The sequence below is a fragment of the Podarcis erhardii genome (assembly GCF_964252035.2).
Source record: "Podarcis erhardii genome assembly, chromosome: 8".
Classification (NCBI taxonomy): domain Eukaryota; kingdom Metazoa; phylum Chordata; class Lepidosauria; order Squamata; family Lacertidae; genus Podarcis; species Podarcis erhardii.
Genome location: NC_138499.1, coordinates 41126411 through 41146951, shown reverse-complemented (window position 1 = coordinate 41146951; position 20541 = coordinate 41126411). Strand labels below are relative to the sequence as shown.

The 20541-nt window shown below is 42.8% G+C and overlaps 1 protein-coding gene across 3 annotated transcripts in view; it reads left to right on the top strand.

Moving 5' to 3' along the window:
- Positions 1-2305: 2305 nt before the first annotated feature.
- Positions 2306-20541, top strand: part of SNTG1 (syntrophin gamma 1) — a 224270-nt gene continuing 206034 nt past the window's right edge. The window contains exons 1-2 of one of the 3 annotated variants that reach the window (XM_081874379.1): positions 2306-2324; positions 3662-4653. The gene's annotated coding sequence lies outside the window, so the exon portion shown is untranslated. The other 2 variants (XM_081874378.1, XM_081874380.1) reach the window with 2 other exon arrangements.

Sequence of the window (20541 nt, the reverse complement as noted above, 5' to 3'; positions counted from 1 at the left end):
AGTACTTTGTGAGTGAGTGCCATCAGACTTTGTCACATTCATTATAATGTTCCCTGCGCTGCTACCTATTTTATACATAAGATCACCCGGCATTCTCAAATGTGCTAAGGAACAGACAGTATATTATTTTACCAGATGAGTAGGTAGCTGAAAATGGAGGAAGAAAATATGCTTTGTTGAGCTGTGGGATTTTCGGCATCTATGAACCTGCATGAAATCTTAAAAGCAATCTGACAATCTTTGGCCTCTCGGATTACTGAAATAATGTATGTGAAGTGATGTGAGCACTTACAAATGCTAATGTCATCAGGCATTTCATCTGATGACTGGGTGGTAGAAGGCCTATGCTCACCTTTACTTCCCCCGCCCGCCCTTTAGTGTCTCTTGTGTCTTGAAGAAGAAGAGGAAGAAGAAGAAGAAGAAGAAGAAGAAGAAGAAGAAGAAGAGGAGGAGGAGGAGGAGTTGTTTGGATTTGATATCCCGCCTTTCACTCCCTTTAAGGAGTCTCAAAACAGCTAACATTCTCCTTTCCCTTCCTCCCCCACAACAAACACTCTGTGAGGTAAGTGGGGCTGAGAGACTTCAGAGAAGTGTGACTGGCCCAAGGTCACCCAGCAGCTGCATGTGGAGGAGCGGAAACGCGAACCCGGTTCATCAGATTAGGAGACTACTGCTCTTAACCACTACACCACACTGTTTCAAGTTAACAAGCCCAAGTCTGCACGGGACTAACACAGTGAGGAAGAATCTTTGGCCCTCCAAATGTTGCTGACCTAAAACCCCTATCACCCATGGTTGCCGGGGATGATGGGAGTTGTAATTCAGCAACTTCTGAAGGGCCAAAAGTTCCCTGCACGTGGACTAACATCTGGCTGCTCTCTGACAGCCATTACCAGTGGTTTGGCTGATTTTCTGCAAGCATAGGCTGCCTTTCAGGGTGGCCTCTTTCCATGAGGTTGTTTCTTCTCAGACCTGCTGTGGGTTCAGCAGGTGAGCAGGACTCAGAACATCTGAGGGCTGTGGGAGAGAATTTGCACCTCCCTAGTAGCTCTTGTATTGGAAGCCACCTCAGGAAATTCCGAAGTTGGCTCAGGGAAACCCCAGAAGTACAAAAAAAAAAAATGTTGTTGGGAGGCGCATGAATGCAGCCTAAGGAACACTCAGCATGCTCAGTGGCTAAATAATGCTGACTGTTAGGAGAAAACAAGAAGGGTAACAGCATGGAGTATCTTGGAAATGGGCATGGCTGGGACAGTGAGCAGGAGCACTCCACACTGCAAGGTCCCCCTTGTCATGGGGTGTGTGCATGACTTTCTCACAGTATTTTGGCAAACGTAAAACAAGGTGGACCTTGCGGTTTCCCAGTAAATACACGGAAAAAATACAGCATGTTTCTTGTAGTTCAGTGCTTTATCAGCTCTTTCAAAATGGCCAGCCAGCTTAGCATCCACTGGCCAGACTGGCCCCTTCTTCTGCCCAAAGGGTTCAGAGCATCCCTTGACTTAGGAGAGAAGCTCCTCAAGAGGGAAACCAAAGAGGATTCCTCACTCCATTGTCTCCACGCCTTAAAAAAGATAACCAACCAAACAAGTATAAGAGAGATGGAAGAGCCATCTCGACCTTTCTTTTGTTTTTGTTTTAAAGAAACGGCAACCAGTCTGAAGGTAGAACTCCTCGCACTGGGGGGGGGGGGGGGAGAGAGAGAGAGAGAACATGCTGCAAGAAGGACGCCTGAGGCGCCTCAAGATGCTGCCTCCGTCTTCACCTACTTAGCGGGCCGCCGCCGCCGCCGCGATCATTCTCCTCGCGGGGGGAATTAAGAGCTCGCCGCCTCCCCCAAGCGAGGCGCCATCATCTGCCCGGCTCTTTCCGTGGGTGCTTAAGGAAGCCGATCCCCTCTCCTTCATTCCTTTCCCGCCTCAGAGCCCTTGAAAGGGGCGTGTTATTAGCACCTCATGCAATAAGGAGCCCTTCCAATTTATGTACACATGAATCTGTTTCTGCATCTGTGTGTTCCTTAGCAAAGGCGGGAAAGAGCCTGAGAGACGAGGCGCGAGGGAACGTCTGCTAGTGGCTCCAATCCTGCAGTTTATCTATGCAGGTGGATTCTTTCCTAACCAGCTGCCTTTTAATTGGAAAACACTAAACGCGCAGGTGGAGGAAGCACAGGGAAAGAGAGAAGCTTCGTCCCTCATCCTCCTTCCCTATAATGACCAGGGCGGAGATGCGGGGAGACTCAGGAAGCAGGCAACAGCCAATCAGAGAAAAGGAGCTCGTCTTCCTGCCCCGCCCGCCCCTGAGCCTGCCTGTGCCTCTCCACTAGCGTAGGTAAATCTTCCCTTTTCTTCGGCGCAAGTACTGTAGAACGTTTTTTATGGCCAGAGTTATGGTGACGGTGTTCTTGAGGAATTATCCAGGCTGTTTCTCTGTTCCTTCCTTTTTTAGTGCGATACAGAAACCAGAACAAAAACAGATCCAGCAAACCCACCCGCCCACCACGACGGGTTGGCTTGTTAAGCAGCTTGGCTTGTCAGGTGCGTCGCGATCTTAGTTCTAGCCGTGGAGTAGAAGTAAAACGCAGCAGAATCGGATTGGGGGGGGGGGGAAGGGGAGGGAGGGGAGAGTCTCCGGGTTTGGGACGCTCTAAGGCTGTATTTGTCGGAGTCAGAGGAGCCACCGTTTTCTTTCTCTGCTTAGTGAAATATAAAGGGTCGAGAGTGGGTTGCTGCAAAAAGATGTACAAACAAAACGCCTTCCCATTCTAAAGGGCGATGGATGGAGCCGAGCACCGCCCAGTAACGCAGCTTTGAGCAGCAAGCTTTTCCCCCTTTTTCTTCAAAAAGAAAATCACCATCGTGATTGCAGTGCTTAAATCTTATGGCGTCTTGAGGATCCCTTTTTTTATATGATGGTTTTTGATCACAAGTCGCCTGCTGTGAGACACTCTGATGTAAAACTCCCACCAGGCACCTGCTTGCTCGTCGGCGCCTTTTGGCGTCTGAAATGAATTTATGCTAGCGAGTCTCTCAAGCCTTTCTGCAGGTCAAGACACTTAACCCGGTGCCTACGTCCTCACCCCAAATGTTTAGAGGTTGGCCCGTTGGGATACTAGTGAAGGAAAAGGCACTCAAACACATGCTCAAACACTCCAAGGCTGGGTCTGGGGACTGAAAGGGGGCGGCTTACGTTATTTCGGTGATTTCTAGTCTGTGCTCCGACTTTGACCCACTTCTCCCTCCCTTGCTTACACTTATTTGGGGATCAAGCACCATGAAATGAATTAGGCTAGCTGACTTCCAAGTAAGCTGCACGTTACATCAGTTTAGCCCTGAGAAGCGGGGATGAGCAGCCAGCCGGAGACCCAGTTCCTTATGCATGTAAAACACCTATTAAACTCAGCTTCACGCTTCTGGTAGTTGGCTATTCCGACTCTCCTCCCCGGTGGAAGCAACGACATGTGACGCCCCCCCCCCTCTTTCCGCCCCCGCATAAAACAAAAGCTGGCCGCCCCCTGACGGGGGGGGGGAGGAATCGTAACTTTGTGCAACACGTGCTCGTTGCAACAGTGGCAGGGAACTCCTGGACTTGCTTGGGGCGGAATGCATAGCCGTCTCTTCCTTGCAGTTCAGATCCCGACGAATCCTTTTTCTTTCTCTTCTAGTTTAGCGATTCTCGTCTTCACTCCCCGCTGGACAGCTGGGTACCATCGAGCAGGATCGACGCCCCCACATCTGGGGCAACAGCGAGAGGAATACATGGCCGTCGAAGAGATTCTGGAATGATGGCAAATCTCCTGCGGGAGGAGGGCGGCGGACCTTAATTTGCCCCCGCACATTAATTTCCTCTTCAGGGAAGCCTCTGCCTTCCGATGGATGGCGCCCCCCTTGCTAACCGGCAGCGCGATTGAAAACTTCCTTCCCGGCGTCCCGCCGCCTCCTCCGCCTCTTTCTTTTCCCCAGTAGGGGTCGGTTGGGAAAGGGCCCGCGCTTCCCGGGTCGTCCTTCGGAGCGCCTGCTCCACCTGCAGAGGCTGAGGCATTTCTAAGCCACACGCTGGCGAGCGCCCAGGTTCCCGTTCCCGAGAACGAGCCAAGAAGGACGCCAGGCGGGAGATCGGCGGAGCTGCCCGGCGCTTGGCTTACAGGTCGGCACCCGCAGGCATGGACAGCGCCTCCAGCCTGCACACCCAGCGCCAGGAAGCGCCGCCGCTACTGCTACTGCTGCTGCTGGCGACTCTAGACCGGCTCTCGCCTCGCTGCTGCTGCTGCTGCTGCTGCTGAAAGGGCGATCGCGGCTGCTGCTGCTGCTGCTACCTCTTGGCTCGCCCCCGCCTCCCTTCCCTTTCGGATGGACGCCGCGAAGTAGCTGCTCTGCCGTGCTCCGCAGATGCAAGCAGGGATCGCTGATTTCCTTCCCTCTCCAGTCTGGAGCTCTCCACAGAGACTTCCACAGAGCCCAGCGCTTGGAAACCTCCGGAGTGCAAGTTGCGACTCTTAAGCAATGGGCGCCGCGGTCGGAAGTCAGCGGGCTAGCGCCTTGCCACGGCGGCGCTTCTCTTAACTGCGTGGATTGGGAATATTGGGGAAACAAGTTTCCAGAGGCGGTTCGGGGAGTTGGAAGTCCGGCGTTCCAGTGAGAGCGAGCATGTCAGCAAGTAAGTGGTGGTGGGTGGTTTTTTTTTGGGGGGGGGGTGATGCTCGCCAGGAAAAGGTTGCCTCTGGTGTGGCATTTTTTAAATAAAAAAAATATTAAGATGATAATGCCGCTGTTACTCTCTTGAGACCTGGAAAGGGGAAGAGGGCATGGTCCCTGTACTAAATGCAGTTCTACATTTTGGATGGGTGTTCCTAGTGTGCTTTCATTTGCAAGAAGCTCTGTTGCAGTACACCATCTGTCCAGCTCTGAAAAGCACTGGAGATGCTTCTGTTTCAGTGCTGACATACCTTTGAGACCCGGTGCGGGGTCCGTGAGCACAACAGAGCTAACAGTGCAAATGTGCCTGCCTGCCGTTTTGCCATTAGTTCCCCAGGTAAATGCCAAGTCTTTTGTAAAGCAAAAGGCACATTTGTCCAGCAGTTCTTACATTTCAGCTGTGCTTCTGTTGATTTGTCTTGGATACATAGAGTGTGTTGTTGTTATTGGTGCTCTTCTCAAATATCTTTTTATATGCAGCCCATGTGCTGTGTGTGTGTGTGGTCTGTTTCTTGCCTCTGGAACTACTTACCCTTGTGAGGGTCACTGTGGAGCTGGAAATCTGTCACAAAAACGGCTGCTGAATCCTGTATGATTTCCGTTTAGTGTGTTGATAGCACAGAGTAGGTGTCTGAGTCAAATATTAAGTTTTTTGTGTGTGTTTTTGAAACATATTCTAAGGCCTATGGAACTGTAATCATTATTATCTTGAAACTCATCAGTTGTGGCAAGCCTGTCACATTGAAAGCACTGAGATCTCCACTTCTCCCTCTCAGCACAATTAGTGAATGGAGCCAGCCGGCTATTCTCTCTTCCTTGAGACTGCAAACTGCAATCTTTTCCACATTGCCCTTGCTTTTTGCATTCTGCTTTACCCTCAAAGATTTGCAGAGTAAGAGCCATTAAACAGATTTATAGGCAATTGTGGGCATTTGTCTACTAGCTTGATCTGTTCCAAGTGAGCACATTAAGATCAGCATGTGCAGCTATCAAAGGTGCATGTGGGGGAGGCGTGGAGGCAGAGAAGGCTTTTATTTCGGTTTGACTTGCATAAATGAACTTTGTCACAAATTATGGTAAGGAGTGGGATTGCATGCAATGATATCTTGATATATGTTGCGGAAAACTAAGCTAAAATGAAATTGGCAGGTTTGTATCTGGGATGCTGCCCAGTAGTTTGATTTTTTTAATAAAAAAAACCCCAACCAACCAACCAACCAACCATAAAGCTTCCCTGTTTGATGCACTTTATTCTGGCCCGTGCTTCCAGCTTTGGGTATTTTGTGACAGCCATTATTAGTAGATACAATTAAATGTAGTTTCAGCATATTGTAGCATGATATTTTAGCTGTACATCCTAGAGAACATGGATTGTCATAAGCTCCTTGGGGCAGGGATCAATGTGCACTTTCCTTATGTTACTCTGTATAGTGCTATATCTGCTGATCTTGTTGGAATAAAGAGAATAATTATTTAAATACATTCATAGCAAAAGACAGAATATATAATCCATCTTTCAACCAGGTATTGTACCTGGCTGTCACCAGGTGAGGAAATAGGTCCTGTATGTTAGCTGTCTAAATGCACTTCCAGAACTGCATCAGCAAGGTTCATATTTCTCAGTCATATGAACCTGAAGTGTTTTTAGATTGTTGGGATGATTATTTCTACCTGCTGTGATGATGACTGTGTACACACTTTAGGCATACCTCATTTTATTGTGATTCACTTTCTTGTGCTTCACAAATACTGCTGCTTATGAGGGTATATGGGTGCAGCTGTAGGGAGTCTGGCTGCTTCCAGGGGAAGGAAGCCCCCCTCCCCCTTTCTGGCGATGGGAGGGGAGTTGCCTAGTGCTGGATCTGGGTTTCCCCCCCCCTCCCCTCTGCCGTCAGGGGAGCATGGCTTAATAGACTTCAGTACAGTGTAAATATAACTTTTAGATTCACTGAGAAATGATTTGCGTGTAACTTGCTTTATTGTGGTGGTCTGGAAAAGAACCCGCAATATGTAAAAGGTATGCCTGTGTACCTTTAGCACTGCCTCCTAAAAAAAAAAGAAAAGAAAAAAGAATTTTGGGCACTGTAGTTTAGAGAGCTACAATTCCCAGCAAACCATAGCAAACAGCAGCCCAGAATTGTTTGAGAAAAAAATGTGCTTCAAAGGTATAGCATTTTACACACCCTGCCTGCCTGGTCTTAATGTTAATTAGAGGGGGGAGACTTGATTGGCAATGCAGTCTGCCTCTAAACTATACATATGGACTTATTGTAGTAGTTCCCCATGCAGTGGCAGAGAGGCAGTCTTTCACTAAAGTGCCTGTACAATACTGTGTACAGAACGCTAAACCTTGCCTGAAGGCTGGGATTTATTTAGAGTGCATTAGAGTGGTCCCCTTTGACAAGCAGAAATGACTTAACAGTAGCTGATGAGATAAGCAGATGATTTTTGGGAAACCAGGGGTCCTCGACCAAATCCAGGCACCAAATGCATGTTTTGTTTTCTGCCCTCATATAATTCTGCGGTTTAGCCTAATACTGTCATGAGAACTAATGGACTTAATATGTGCCTTGCTTAAGTGGAGGATGGGAGGGGGTCCTACAATCTGGTGACTGATCAGCACAGTGTAGTGATTCTGGCTAGACAAACTAATGAGATGTTAATAGAATCATAAAATCACAGAGTTGGAAAGAAACCCCGAGGATCCTCTGTTTTACTAAATTACTTCAGCTACGAAAAAAAGCCAAGAAAGGCATGTTGGAACATATTCCCCCCCCCCCATCAAAAACCACATTCTGGCAATACTTTCGTTAGGACCACTCAAAGTTTCACAGAATAGTGACCAAGTTTTGGAGTTCACCAGAACTCTTTAGCCAGCTGGATGTTAAACAAGGGTGCAAGATGGAGGAGGAGTAACAATCTCTTCTTTTTTGTGTAACATCTAGCGGCTAGCCTGATAAAGCAATCTGGAGAAATAAGTTTATTCTCTCACTTTTTCAGCTTGAATAGTTAGATGAGTGATTCTGTTTTTGGGGTCAAAGTAGTTTTTCACATACTTTATTAAATAAGTTATTTTGTCCCACTAAAGTGCTAAGCAGAAGTAAAGGCCAATTTGTGAACAGGAAAAAAGGAAAAACCCAGTAGCAACCACAACTGTGTTGTAGTCACTTAGAAATTGATGAAGGAACCATATTACCTCTTTTCACATTTGGCTCAGTGTCTTCTCATATCTGCTATTCATATGCAGGCAGGCACTAATTCAAATTATTTAATTCTGGCTACTATTTTACTATTGTAAAATGTGAAGAGGTAACATGTAACCCTAACCGTGTCTACTCGGTTAAATTCAATAGTAAGTCCTATTGAATTTATCATAAAGAAAGCATGTTTGGATCAGCCCTAGATTTCAAAACTAGATTTCTGTTTTATAACAGAAACAAAGTTGGAAGATAGGATAGCTCTGACTTCAGCTGGAGGATGGGGGGGGGGATATGCATTGGCGTATGCCCTTTCAAAGTCCTCCTTTCTTTCCCTTGCATATCTACTCAGAATTAAAGGCCTGTTGAGTTAAGTGGGGCTGATTCCCAAGTAAGTATGCATATGGATCCTCAGTCTTATTTGGCTTGTATAATTTGCTACAATTAATGCCATTGTATTGATAATTTTGCTGTAGATGTCCCAAAAATTCTGCTGACTTTCGTTAGAGCATATTTCTGACTCTTAAGACTACAACTATATTCAATACATATCCAGGGATATTAGAAAGCTGTTTAAAAGAGAAGAGCTAAGGCTTTCTTAGGTGCACTCCAAAGCATGGAAATTGCAAGTTAAGCTGTCCATACACAATGTTGACAGTGAACCTATTCTACAGTCCTGCATATTGTGCTTGCTTACAATTTAGTCCTCTGCACCCACACTTCCCCTGCAGTCTTTCACCTTCATCCTCTGCCAATAGAAGAACACTGAAGCTGAGGCCACAATGAGGGCAATCGCCACCAGGTTTTACATTGACCTGCTTTAAGTCAGTAAGAGAATGGAGGAGGTGAATCTTGCATATATGGGAGATGGGAGAACATGTTTATTGCTGACAGACTGTCAAAATTAACATGGATGCAGTTCTCATGCTTTTCGATGCATGAGTAAAACTGAAAGCCTAATTCTTCAAATGATTTTTATATTTGAATTTTCTGGAGGCCACCAAGATGGAAGAAGTACCTCATATTGATGTCCCTCAGAGCTTGCATTAAATGCTGAAAGATATGAGCTTCCCTCTCATCAGCTGAATCCCTTATTTACCCCAGTGCTTTTTGAATCACTTTTATAATCTTATATTTTGCTAGAATGTCTGTACCTGCTACATTTATACAGAAAGGTGACTTGCAAGAAACATCTAGAGTGTGTATGGGCAGGGGAATCAGCAACTGGAAAATTTTCTAATTGTCATAAGGATTTCTTCCCCTATGCAAAAATGGGAGATGTGGAAGGGGGGGGGGAATAGACTAATTGAAATACTTCTTGAAGTAGTGTGTTAGAATATTGTCCAGCCAATGACACCGCTGTAACTCCCATATCCTGGCTTCCAAGATGGTTATCATAATATTGCTCCCACATTTGTCTGTATTACTAGGCAACCAACACTCTTAGGACTTGATGGCCTTGTAAGAATCTTCTTCCCTCTGAGGGCTGTATTCCCTCATGGACAGCTTATGGAGTATGCCTGCCAGTGGTGGATGGGTCCAGAGACAAAGTGTGTGGAGCAACAGATGGTGACCCTTTCCTTTGTATATTGGATGCATTCCAACCAGAGACTAATTAGAGGGTTCTCCACCCTTCATTCTGGTAAAGATGAGGCATTTTCATAGTTCAGGAGCCTGTTCCAGTCACGTAAGAGCACCCAAAGGCAGTGCAGAGCAGGGTGATGGATGGGAGAGCCCCAGGAACAAGCTAGAGAGGTCAGGCCTGCTCCCGACCTCTGTTTTAATGAGAAGACATTTAGGCAAGTCTTGGGCTTATGCACCTACCTTCCTTCCTCTGTTCCAGTTATGAGGAAGGGATTGGAAACGTTTTTAACTAACTCACACTAAGTATGAGCAAGCATATAAGCAGCATTGGATTTAGGGTGGTGTGGGTGGTTCCCTCGCACAGGGGACTAAGCTAAGGGGACATAAAGTCCATTTTGGGCCACCAAATGTTGGCCTCGCACAGAGCGCTATATTACAAAGGATTACATTGGGCCTGAGAATCACACACACAATGATCAACCACGATAAACATGTATTGCATTTGATTGACAAGCATTGTGTGCAATGGAACTCACTTTCTCAAATCTGCTCCAGAAGGTTGAGAGGCTCCCCTTCCATAAATAGATTTAGGGGGCATGTGGAGGGAGGAAAGTGGGGAAGCTCCATTGTGCAAGGGAAAGTTATTGTGGTAATAGAATGAGTGACTTAGCACCACACTGCATGCCAGCGTTTTTTGTTCCTTCAGCACGGTGACAAGGTGTTTCTACAACACACACTCTCTGGCCCTGTAGCTCACTTTTCTCAAATATGTGTTCCTGAAAAATACACATAAACAAGGACCAACTTAAATGTGAAAGAGTGGCAAAACATGTTACAACTCATGTGAGCCTTCCATTTTCTAAAGTTCACAAAGCAGAAATTTGCAATGGAAAGTTATGGGTTTTTCAGCCATAGATTATGGAGACAGATCACCGTCCCCATATCACAGTATTAAGACTGAAAAGAAGAAGAAGAAGAGGAGGAGGAGGAGGAGTTTGGATTTGATATCCCACTTTATCACTACCCTAAGGAGTCTCAAAGCAGCTAACATTCTCCTTTCCCTTCCTCCCCCACAACAAACACTCTGTGAGGTGAGTGGGGCTGAGAGACTTCAGAGAAGTGTGACTAGCCCAAGGTCACCCAGCAGCTGCATGTGGAGGAGCGGAGACTCGAACCCGATTCACCAGATTACGAGTCGACTGCTCTTAACCTCTACACCACACTGGCTCTCACCACACTGTCAATTCGGCCAGTTGTCCTCTAGGCTAAATTAAGAAATTATGAGTTTTTAAACAATTTAGAAATTTTGTATTTGCAGCTAGAAAATAATTAGCAGATGTTGCAGAAGCATTTTATAACATGCCTTATAATAAGTCATCGTTTCATGCTTCAGTAATAAACATTCATTAGATGACAGTGAAACAAGCAGCTAGGAGGCATTGAGTGTCCACATTGTTTTAAATGAGTATATTTTTAATACCAGATTCAGCAATCTCCCAGAAGTTATTATTTCTAACTTTAGAAATGTGCATGAGATTATTGCCTATGAAACCTGACTCACGTTGCCTGAGACTGCATTTTGTTGGTATGCAATACTCTTGTCAGGCCACTTCTTGCCTTTGTTTAAGTACTTTATTTCAGTAAGGGTGATTGGAGATGAAGGGACTTATGAGTTTATAGGTGACCAAAGAGCTTGAAGCAGTACGAGGGACACAATCTAAGTCACCAAAGGAGACTAAGGGACCTGACATGACAACTGTCAGTCATGCTAGCACCATGCCATATGGTATTTCTTCCTAGAGGTGATTTCCCTTTGTGCTTTTGGGAAGTGACTATCTGGAGGTTATTTTTGATTTTGTGTTACCCGTGATTTTTAATAAAAAAAGGTAATGTGCCACATTCGTACAACTGCAATAAACATTATTGCTTTTACCTAAGTGACCTTCACATGTTTCGGCAGTGTCTGGGAGGGCAACTTAAAATTTATTTTGTTTTATTAAAATGTTACCTGCCCGTTCATAGGAAGTATATTAAAGTGGTGTGCAACATAGAAAATTTAATAAAATTAGAAAGAACATACATAAAAACATAATAAAAAACATCAGAAAAACACAGGTTGATTAAAAGTGAAATTTGTATTGCAAAGCCCTGTCTAAACAGCACAGTTTTCAGAATATGTCTGAAAGAAAGCAGAGATGGTCCCTGCCGAATTTCTACTGGCAGGGGGTTCTACAAGGTAGGTGCTGCCATGGTAAAGATTTGGTCCCTAGTGAATGCTAACCAAACCTCAGGGGCATAGGTAGCTCCAGTTTCGCCATGTAAACTACTTCAATGGCTTTATGCTATGAAGTGGTCTATTATTATTATTATTATTATTATTATTATTATTATTAAATATATAACAACAACAACTCCTCACCAGAAGATCTCAGTGATCAAGTTAGAAGATTGAGGTGGAGCATAAGGGATCAGGCAGTCTGTAAGATAAAAAAAGGTAAAGGACCCCTGACAGTTAAGTCCAGTCATGAATGACTCTGGGGTTGTGGCGCTCATCTCGCTTTACTGGCCAAGGGAGCCGATGTTTGGCCGCAAACAGTTTTTCTGGGTCATGTGGCCAGCATGACTAAGCCGCTTCTGGCGAAACCAGAAGCGGCTTAGTCACCATGAGGGCCCTGCTAGGGATGGTAAGGCATGGTATACATATTTTAATAAACAGGTCCCTCTGAATGTATGGCACAGGCTCTGGCATCTTCTTCGGTGCCCTAGTGTCTGTGGCTCCCCATAGCCACGTTCTGAGTAATTTGGAGCTCACGTCAAAGGAATTAAGGAGAATTTCAGCTTTAATTACATTAAATGTGAAATCAGTTTATTGTATTATGTATGTGCCATTGTTTCATTTCAATAGAAATATTGTTTTATTATGCATTATTATCAAACAGTTGGATTGCTTTTATAGTCTTGATTAGTGGTGTTTTGTTGTTGTGTTTTTATTTTTGAATGGCATGGTTTTATTGTGAACTCCTTTTATTGTGAGCATAATGGATGCATATGCAATGTATGCAAATACCTTGACTAAGAGACTAAGCAAGTATCATTTTTTAATTTTCTTTAGAATACTTTTACACTGACCTTTAAGGCAAAAAAACCCATTTAAAGTGGTGTATAAAACAGAAGAAGTAATACATATTCACAGTTAACTAAAACTACAGCATTAAATTACATTTTTAATGGTATTATATCATCCAAAGTTTTGTACTTCATTATGTAAACATGTGCTAAATTTTGTGAGGTTTTATTTGGGACCAAAGGGTGGGAATCATGGGAGTGGGGAAATGGTGATCCTGCTGAATGCGATTGGAACCAAGCATCATCTACCCCACCACACACTTCACTGATACCTAGATTAGCCTTGCTGAACCAGGTCCTGTGTAGATATTTTGGACTCCCATCATCCCTATCCAGAATGGCCAGTAGTTAAGGATGAGTGGATTTGTAGTCTGAAACATCTTGTGAACATTGGGAAAAGGCTGCCCTAGATGAATCATGCCTAGTCTTTACCATCGTACTTCCTAGTGGAACAGAGCAGGGTCCATTTCCACCACCACCTTGCCAGCAATTTCTATTTCAATCCACATGAATGCAATTCAAGTACAGTACACAAGCATAGATCCAGTCTATGCACACATCTCTATTCTTCAGTCATAAAGCTAGCTTTAAGTGTATCCATTTATCCCTTGATGGTGGAGTATTCACTACTGCTCTTAAAGATTAATTAAAATGTTCTTTTTTCACAGTTTTATTTTCATTGGGATTTATTGATGTAGATGTGTGCTTTTGTTTTGATACACCGGTTAGATATTCAGGCTAAGAATCACACACACACACACACACACACACACACACACACACACACACACACTTGCCTGCAAGCTAGATCATAGAGTATGTACTAAGGCAAGATTTAGCATTATTAAACTTTTATTAGTGTTTAACTTGTAATAGGTTTATCAGAAAAGTATCAAAATGCATTATGGACTGGAAAATGATGTGCCAGTTGCTATAACCAGCAAGTTCAGAAGTAGATGGATTTTGAAATTTGTGTGAATCTATTACTTGACTTTTAAAATTATAGTGTACTTTAATTCTATTCCCTCCAGCAAGTAATTGAATTTAAGCTTTAAAAGCCTTGCGACATCATGTGAGGAAGCCTGACCCTATTTTTTCTTTGACTGGTCTTGAAAAATCTCATTTCCTTTCTCTTGCTCCCGCTCTCCTTCCTTCAATGAATTTGGAGTCTTACTTTTCATGTTTCAGGTATGTAAGTGGCATGTAATGCTAACAGATATTTAGGAAATGACTTTCTGATAAATTCACGGTTATTTTTTAGGAGGATGTGTGCATACTTTTGCTGGCCATACTATTATACAAACAACTATATCTTGCAGGATCTGATCATTAAATCAGCTGATCTCTCAGTTCTAGCTAGGCACATCCTCTACATTTCAGCTCCCTTCTCATTCCTTTCCATCTGTAAAAGATGGTACCACCTGGGGAAGCTATGCTGTGTGGGTGGGTCTGTGGGAGATCTTCCAGGTAATCATATCCCAAGTTGTTCAGGGCTTTTTTTCCTACAAAGTACCAAAACCTATGTCCAAAATTTTATGGACATAGCCAGGATTCAACTGCTTGGAGGCGACGCAACACCTTGCAGCTTCACCGTTACCGCTGATTCTTTTGCATATAATTTTCTCGTTATAATAAATCAGCCAGAGTTCACAAAAAAAAAAAAAAAAAAAAAAAAAAAACTGTTGGAAATTGTTTCCAGGCGAAAATTGCTAAATGTCTGGGAAAAACTGGACATATGGCAACCCATGTCTGCAGTGTAGATTTTGGCGAATTTGCTTAAAAAGAGCTCAAACCAGTAGTTTGAAAAATATACATTATAAATTAAAATTACATTTCAAAATAAATGTCAGCCCAGGTAGGCTGGCTCAAACAAAAAATGTTTTTAAGCATTGTGTAGCTTAAACAACTCACATCCTCAATGCCACTATCAAGAGCTCACATAATGTCTATTCCACACTTGCAAGGAACTTGCAAGGAACTGATCCTTCGGGAGGGAGGGAAGCAGGGAGTTTCAAAGTGCATCAGTTCCTTGCAAGTGTGGAATAGACACGTGCAAGTGTGGAATAGACTCTTGATAGTGGAATTGAGGATGTGATTTAAGCCACAGAATGCATACAAAGATTTACTTAGGGAGCTCTCTTAAATCTGTTTGCCTTTTGTGCTCAACATATCTGCTCTATTTTTTAGTAGAATGTTTTTCCCATTAAGTGTCTACATTGGGCCATTGTGCACAGTCTTTCAGAAGTTCACAGTCTCACATTTTGGTCAGGGTGTGCATCCCAGAGCACAGTTTTGCTGATAACAGAGTGAAATATTTATTTATGTGATGGTGAACATACGACACTAAAGTATTTTAAAATATGTTAAGTGCCAGGTATGCCTGTTGTACTGCACTAATACACCAAGCTATTTTGGAGCTAATCTGTTGCAGCCTTGGGCAAGATTTTACTTTTGATCTTCTGTTGGCTATGCATATACCATTGGCTAAATTACTGAAACTAGTGTGGTTCATCTGGCTCACATATTAATCACATGGTGGTGGGTTTTCTTCTTTGCGACTGTAATGTATGCATTATTGGCTAAATATCTGGCACGTGATTATCTGGTGAGCTACCTTCCGGTCACTGACCAGACAACATACGCTTTAGCAAGGTTACTATATCATATACTTTCATGTCTAGAACATAGCTCAATCCTGGGTTCTGTACATGTAGATATCTAGGATGAGTTAGCATAGGTTCCAGGACAGAGGATTGAACCCCACTACTTCTCTCCATCAATAAAGTCCTTGCAGAGTTGACATCTATAGCAGAGGGGGTTTGCTTCCAAACCTCCCTGTGTTGCCCTCAGTAGCAAAACACTTTGCTCAACTTTAAGAATTAAACTAGTGCTCCATTTTGCACCCCCCATCACACTGAAAATTAATGTAGTAGTTTGACTTGGTGAGGAGGTATCTTAGGATAATAGAATTTTAGAGTTGAAAGGGATGCAAAGGGTCATCTAGTCCAATGCAGGAATCTTCATTTTTAAAATTATATTTAGAACAGGTTATAAACTGCTTCATAAAAAATCCCTAAGCAGAGTACACAAAACATAGTTTATAGAGTTTTCACACAGCAGTCTAAATGTCTTTCATTAGTAAAACATTGGTTCGGGAAGAACAACTTTTAAAGGGTTGTATGGAATATATTGTTGCTTGTCTGTCACCTGTGATTTATGTGTGTCTGTTGCCTGGCTCTGCTTTCTTTGATTCCCAGTGTCAAAAGAACTGATGCAACTTTTTCTAGTCTGGATGAATAAACTTGCCTAACAAAAGCAAAAATAAGAAAATGTTTTATTCTACAAATATAAGCCAATTATACTCTAACAGCTCAAATTTTCTCCCTACAATTTTTCTTGGGAGAATTGTTAATAGGTGCTAAGGCTTTGAGCCCTCAGTGGTTCTCTAACAGGTGATGTGAGGAATCTCAGGCTGTTGCTGGTTTTGGATTACCCTCTCAGGAACCAAGTCTTACAATAGAATATTCACCTTTCAAGTGCATATTTAAAATTACAGGTCAGTTTTAAAACAATGCTGTATTAGGGCTTAACTCTTTATTTCCTCTGTTTCAGAATTTTATTTTATGAAAGTCTGTTGGCATGGAGCGGGGCCTTCTTTGTGTGAGAGACAGTGAGTGGGCTGCCGTAGGTGAAAAACAGGGTGGGAACTGTTCCTAAGACCATTTTTAATCTGTTTGTATGTCTTGTGTTTAGTTTTTACCTAAACCTTTGGTTAAACTGGAATTGTTTAAAGCTTATTATAGAAGTGTTAAATTGTTTATTGGACCTCTTTATCTGATTCCATATCCTCTGCTGGCTTACTCAAGGGTGGGGGGATCGTTGGGGAAGGGGGATAACAGGTGGTGGAGAGCTCTCGTTCCAAGACGAGGGACCCAGGAGAATAATGCACAGTGGGAGAATCATAGGATATGTAGTCCAACTTCAAGTTATGAAGCTGCACAGAACACGGGTTTTTTGTTTTTGTTTTCTGGCTTAACAGTGAGGGGGAGCAGTGGCTAAATTATTTTAGGTGTTTCCTTGAGTCCTTTGCGGGTTTGGCTGGAACAGTCTCAAGATCCCGAGTCTCATTCCTGAGTGATCAGGAGTGGTGAACAATGGCTATAAAGCTGAGAGACAGGGGTATATACAGTGTAAGTATTTTAGCAGAAATAAAGATTAGTTAGGGAAATCCCTTTGCTATAGCTTCTCATTTAGCTTTTCTTAAATGTGTCTTTGCTCTGAACTATGTTATTTCAATGTCTTCAACATTTCCTGAAATCTTACATCTCTGAATTAAAGCTTTGGTTTTGTTTTTTTTTAAATGGAAATGAATTCATAGATGAAATGAATAAATAATAATGTATTTCTGACTGATAGTTTTCCAATTACATGTTTCAACTGTTTAGATGCAGTTAATAGCCTGGAACTGTTTGAGTTTGCAGTTTTGTATGGACTTGTGCACAGAAGAGAATTTTATATACAATAAAGTATACATGGTGATTTAAAAAATGACTACTAGTCTTTCCTCTAGTTAAACATATGGCTGCACAAACCACAACTGAATGTTTTGACCTCTGGCAGGATTTGCCAACTGGCTGAAGCTCAGTGGTACAGAAGACATCCCTACATCTGCTTTTTTGAGCCTAATCATGTGTGTCATGATTATTGTTACATAAACACATAGATGTGGATTGATTTAGTATCAAGTAAGGTCAATTTCACCTTTAGAAGCACATGTTTTGAATATTAAATCAAAGAGTCCAGCTCTTCTGTGATATTTTTGAGAATGTAGAAAGTGCTTCAGGGTTTTGGCCTGGGTCCATTGTTATTCTACATCTTTATAAACAACTTGAATGAGGGAATTGAAGGGATGCTCATCAAATTTTCAGGTGACACCAAACTGGGAGGGGTAACTAATGCCACAGGAACCAGAATCAAGATTCAAGATAAACTTATCAGATTGGAGAACTGGATCCAAATTACCAAAATGAATGTCAATAAGGGCTGCACTTAGGCAGCAAGAAGCAGCTGCACAAATATAAGATGAGGGACACCTGGCTTGCCAGTAGTATATGTGAAAAGGATCTAGGGGTTTTAGTAGACCACAAGATGAACATAAGTTGGTTTTACTTTTGGTGGCTATATAAGAAAGTACTGATGTCTATCTCTAAGTAGATGCAAGTTATATCTAAGCAATGTTTTGAAGTAATTTGCTAGATGAAACGACTTCAATTGGCTTGCTAAGCCATGTGAGCCAATGGTTCTCAAACCCTCAGTGTGTTAGGTACTTCCCCTGCATGTGAACACATGCTCTGGTGGATTAAGCAGATGAGACCAATAGTGGTTCCAGTGGTCAAGATGCAGTTACTGCACATGCTGTAGAGGGGAAATGAGGGGCAGATGAGGCTCATCAACCTGGGAAGATAGCCCCTCTAGGTAAAGGAAAACAGTTTTCCTAAATCTCCATTGCATTGTGGCTATACTCATTTGTGAGAAAGCCTTTGGGAGTAAACCCCGAGGAACAGTCCATACCTGCTGCATTGTGGGACATCTTCATGAGAAGGAAAGGCTAAGGAGTAAACCCTACACAAATTTGGAGTGGAATCCCTAAGATGGTTGGATAGTGTCTTGTAGGCCGCTTCCTAGCAACTCCTGCAGCTGAGCTCATGCCAAATGTATTACTCTGCTTTTTTTTTACCACATCAGCAAGGGCAAGAGGGTTTTCTCTCTTTTTGTCACATGGGCAGCCCAGATCCTGTGCAGGCTTGCCCTCTGGAGAGATCACTTTGGTGCTGTTAATGTAGCAAAAACAATGCAGGAGGCAGTGGATACAAGTTGCCGGTTTTTGCAGCCACAGCAGGCACTGTGATTCTCCAGTGAAATAACTTGACCCTCAGAGGCACACAATTGTCTCTTGACTTCCAAGTTTGTTGCCATCTCAGTATAGCTCTGTGAACTAAGTTGTAGGGGTGGCAACTCATCTACAAAGGCCACATAGAATTACTCCTGAAGATGCAGAGCTGGCTCCAGATTTTGCGAGCCTTTGGGCAAAGTACCACTGATTGGCCATCTTAAGTTGGAAAATGTCATATCTTCCAACTCCAGCTTGATCTCCTAAGCCTCCTGATATATGCTGTGTCTTGGAGAGTCAGAAATAGGAATCTGTTCTGTAAGGAAATGCTTTAAGTCCAATTGCCAACTTTTTTGGCAGCCTGTGTTTTGCAATCTGTGCTGCATCATTTCACATCCGTAACTGATTAGAATGCTGTGATGTTGTTTGTATTTTCTTATTTGCTTGCATCCATTATTCCCAGCAGCTCATTCGTTTAATTTGCCTCTCAGCTTTTCCAACTGTTTGAAGACAAGCTGTCTTAAAATAATAGGTTGAAAAGTCACAAGGTAAATGATAGGAATGCATAGATGTCTCTGGTGTGTAAAGATGCCAAAATGTGGCCAGAATGGCTATGCACTACCTCCAGTTTTAGAGGCAATATGCTTCTGAATAACACTTGCTGGGAATCACAAGTGGGACAAGCACTGTTGCACTCAGGTCCTCCTTATAGGCATCTGGTTGGCAATTGTGAGAACAGGATGCTGGACTAGACGCACTTTGGCCTGATTCAGCAGGGTTTTCATTCTCTTCTTAGATGGAGTGGAGAAAGATGTTCTGAGTTTCACAATAGTCTGCTCTTGATTGAGGCGGCATTCACATGGCAGTTTTCTGTTTTCCTGATGTTCCCTTAACTGTTAATTTCTGCATTCTGTTCGAGCTCTCACATGACATAGAAGCAGCTTTAAGAAATATAGCATAATGACACACAACTAGGTTGCTCGTTTCTATGTTTGCTTCCAGAAATAAAAAAATTATTGGCAAATAACATGGAAATGCATGCTATATCCAGCTATATTTCTAGAAGTGACTTTTACATTGTGTGAAACCTCAAACAGAATGTGGATGCTAACAGGAAAACATCAGGAAAATGGAATAAACTGCAGTGTGAATGCTGCCTGAATGTTAAGCATCATTACAGAGAAAATTCTATAGGTTTCAAAAATCAGTACGTATCTGAAATACATGACAGTTCTTAAATTTTGTCCTGAAACCTTCGAGGTGAAAAACATTGAACACATTTCTTCTTTTTTTCTAAGCAGTTAAGTTTCTGAAACCACAGTAGGCAGTACACTTAAAGAAGTTGCTATTAAATACGACTTCTAATGTAGGAATCTGGTTTTATATATATATTTTAAAAAACCAGATTGATCAAAGTATCTTATTATTCTACCACTGTATTCTGAGCTTTCCTCATTGCTGTTATCAATCTGTGAAAAGTCATTTTTAAAAATAAAAAGGTAAAGGGACCCCTGACCATTAGGTCCAGTCGTGGCCGACTCTGGGGTTGCGGCGCTCATCTCGCATTATTGGCCGAGGGAGCCGGCGTACAGCTTCCGGGTCATGTGGCCAGCATGACTAAGCTGCTTCTGGCGAACCAGAGCAGCGCACGGAAACGCCGTTTACCTTCCCGCTGGAGCGGTACCTATTTATCTACTTGCACTTTTAGAGACCCATATTTTGAAAGAAAAAGGCTTAAATCAAGAAGGCTTACTTTTTAAAAGAAGGCAGTTTTTAAACGTTTCTGATACAATGTCTCTATGTTTTGTCACAGAATAAGCATGGAATGAATTATTTAATTCTGTGTATTTCATAATGAGTGATATCCAACTAAGTCCATTGATTTCTACACAGTCTACTGTCAAGTAACATGGTGTACAGTCTTTACAATAGAATTTAAGACAAAAATAATGATTTCCTAAGGCTAAACATACCTTTCTAGCAAAGAAGGGCCATTGAATAGAGTGGGCCTTACTTCCGAGTAAACATGCACAGGAATGGACTGTAAGCCCTT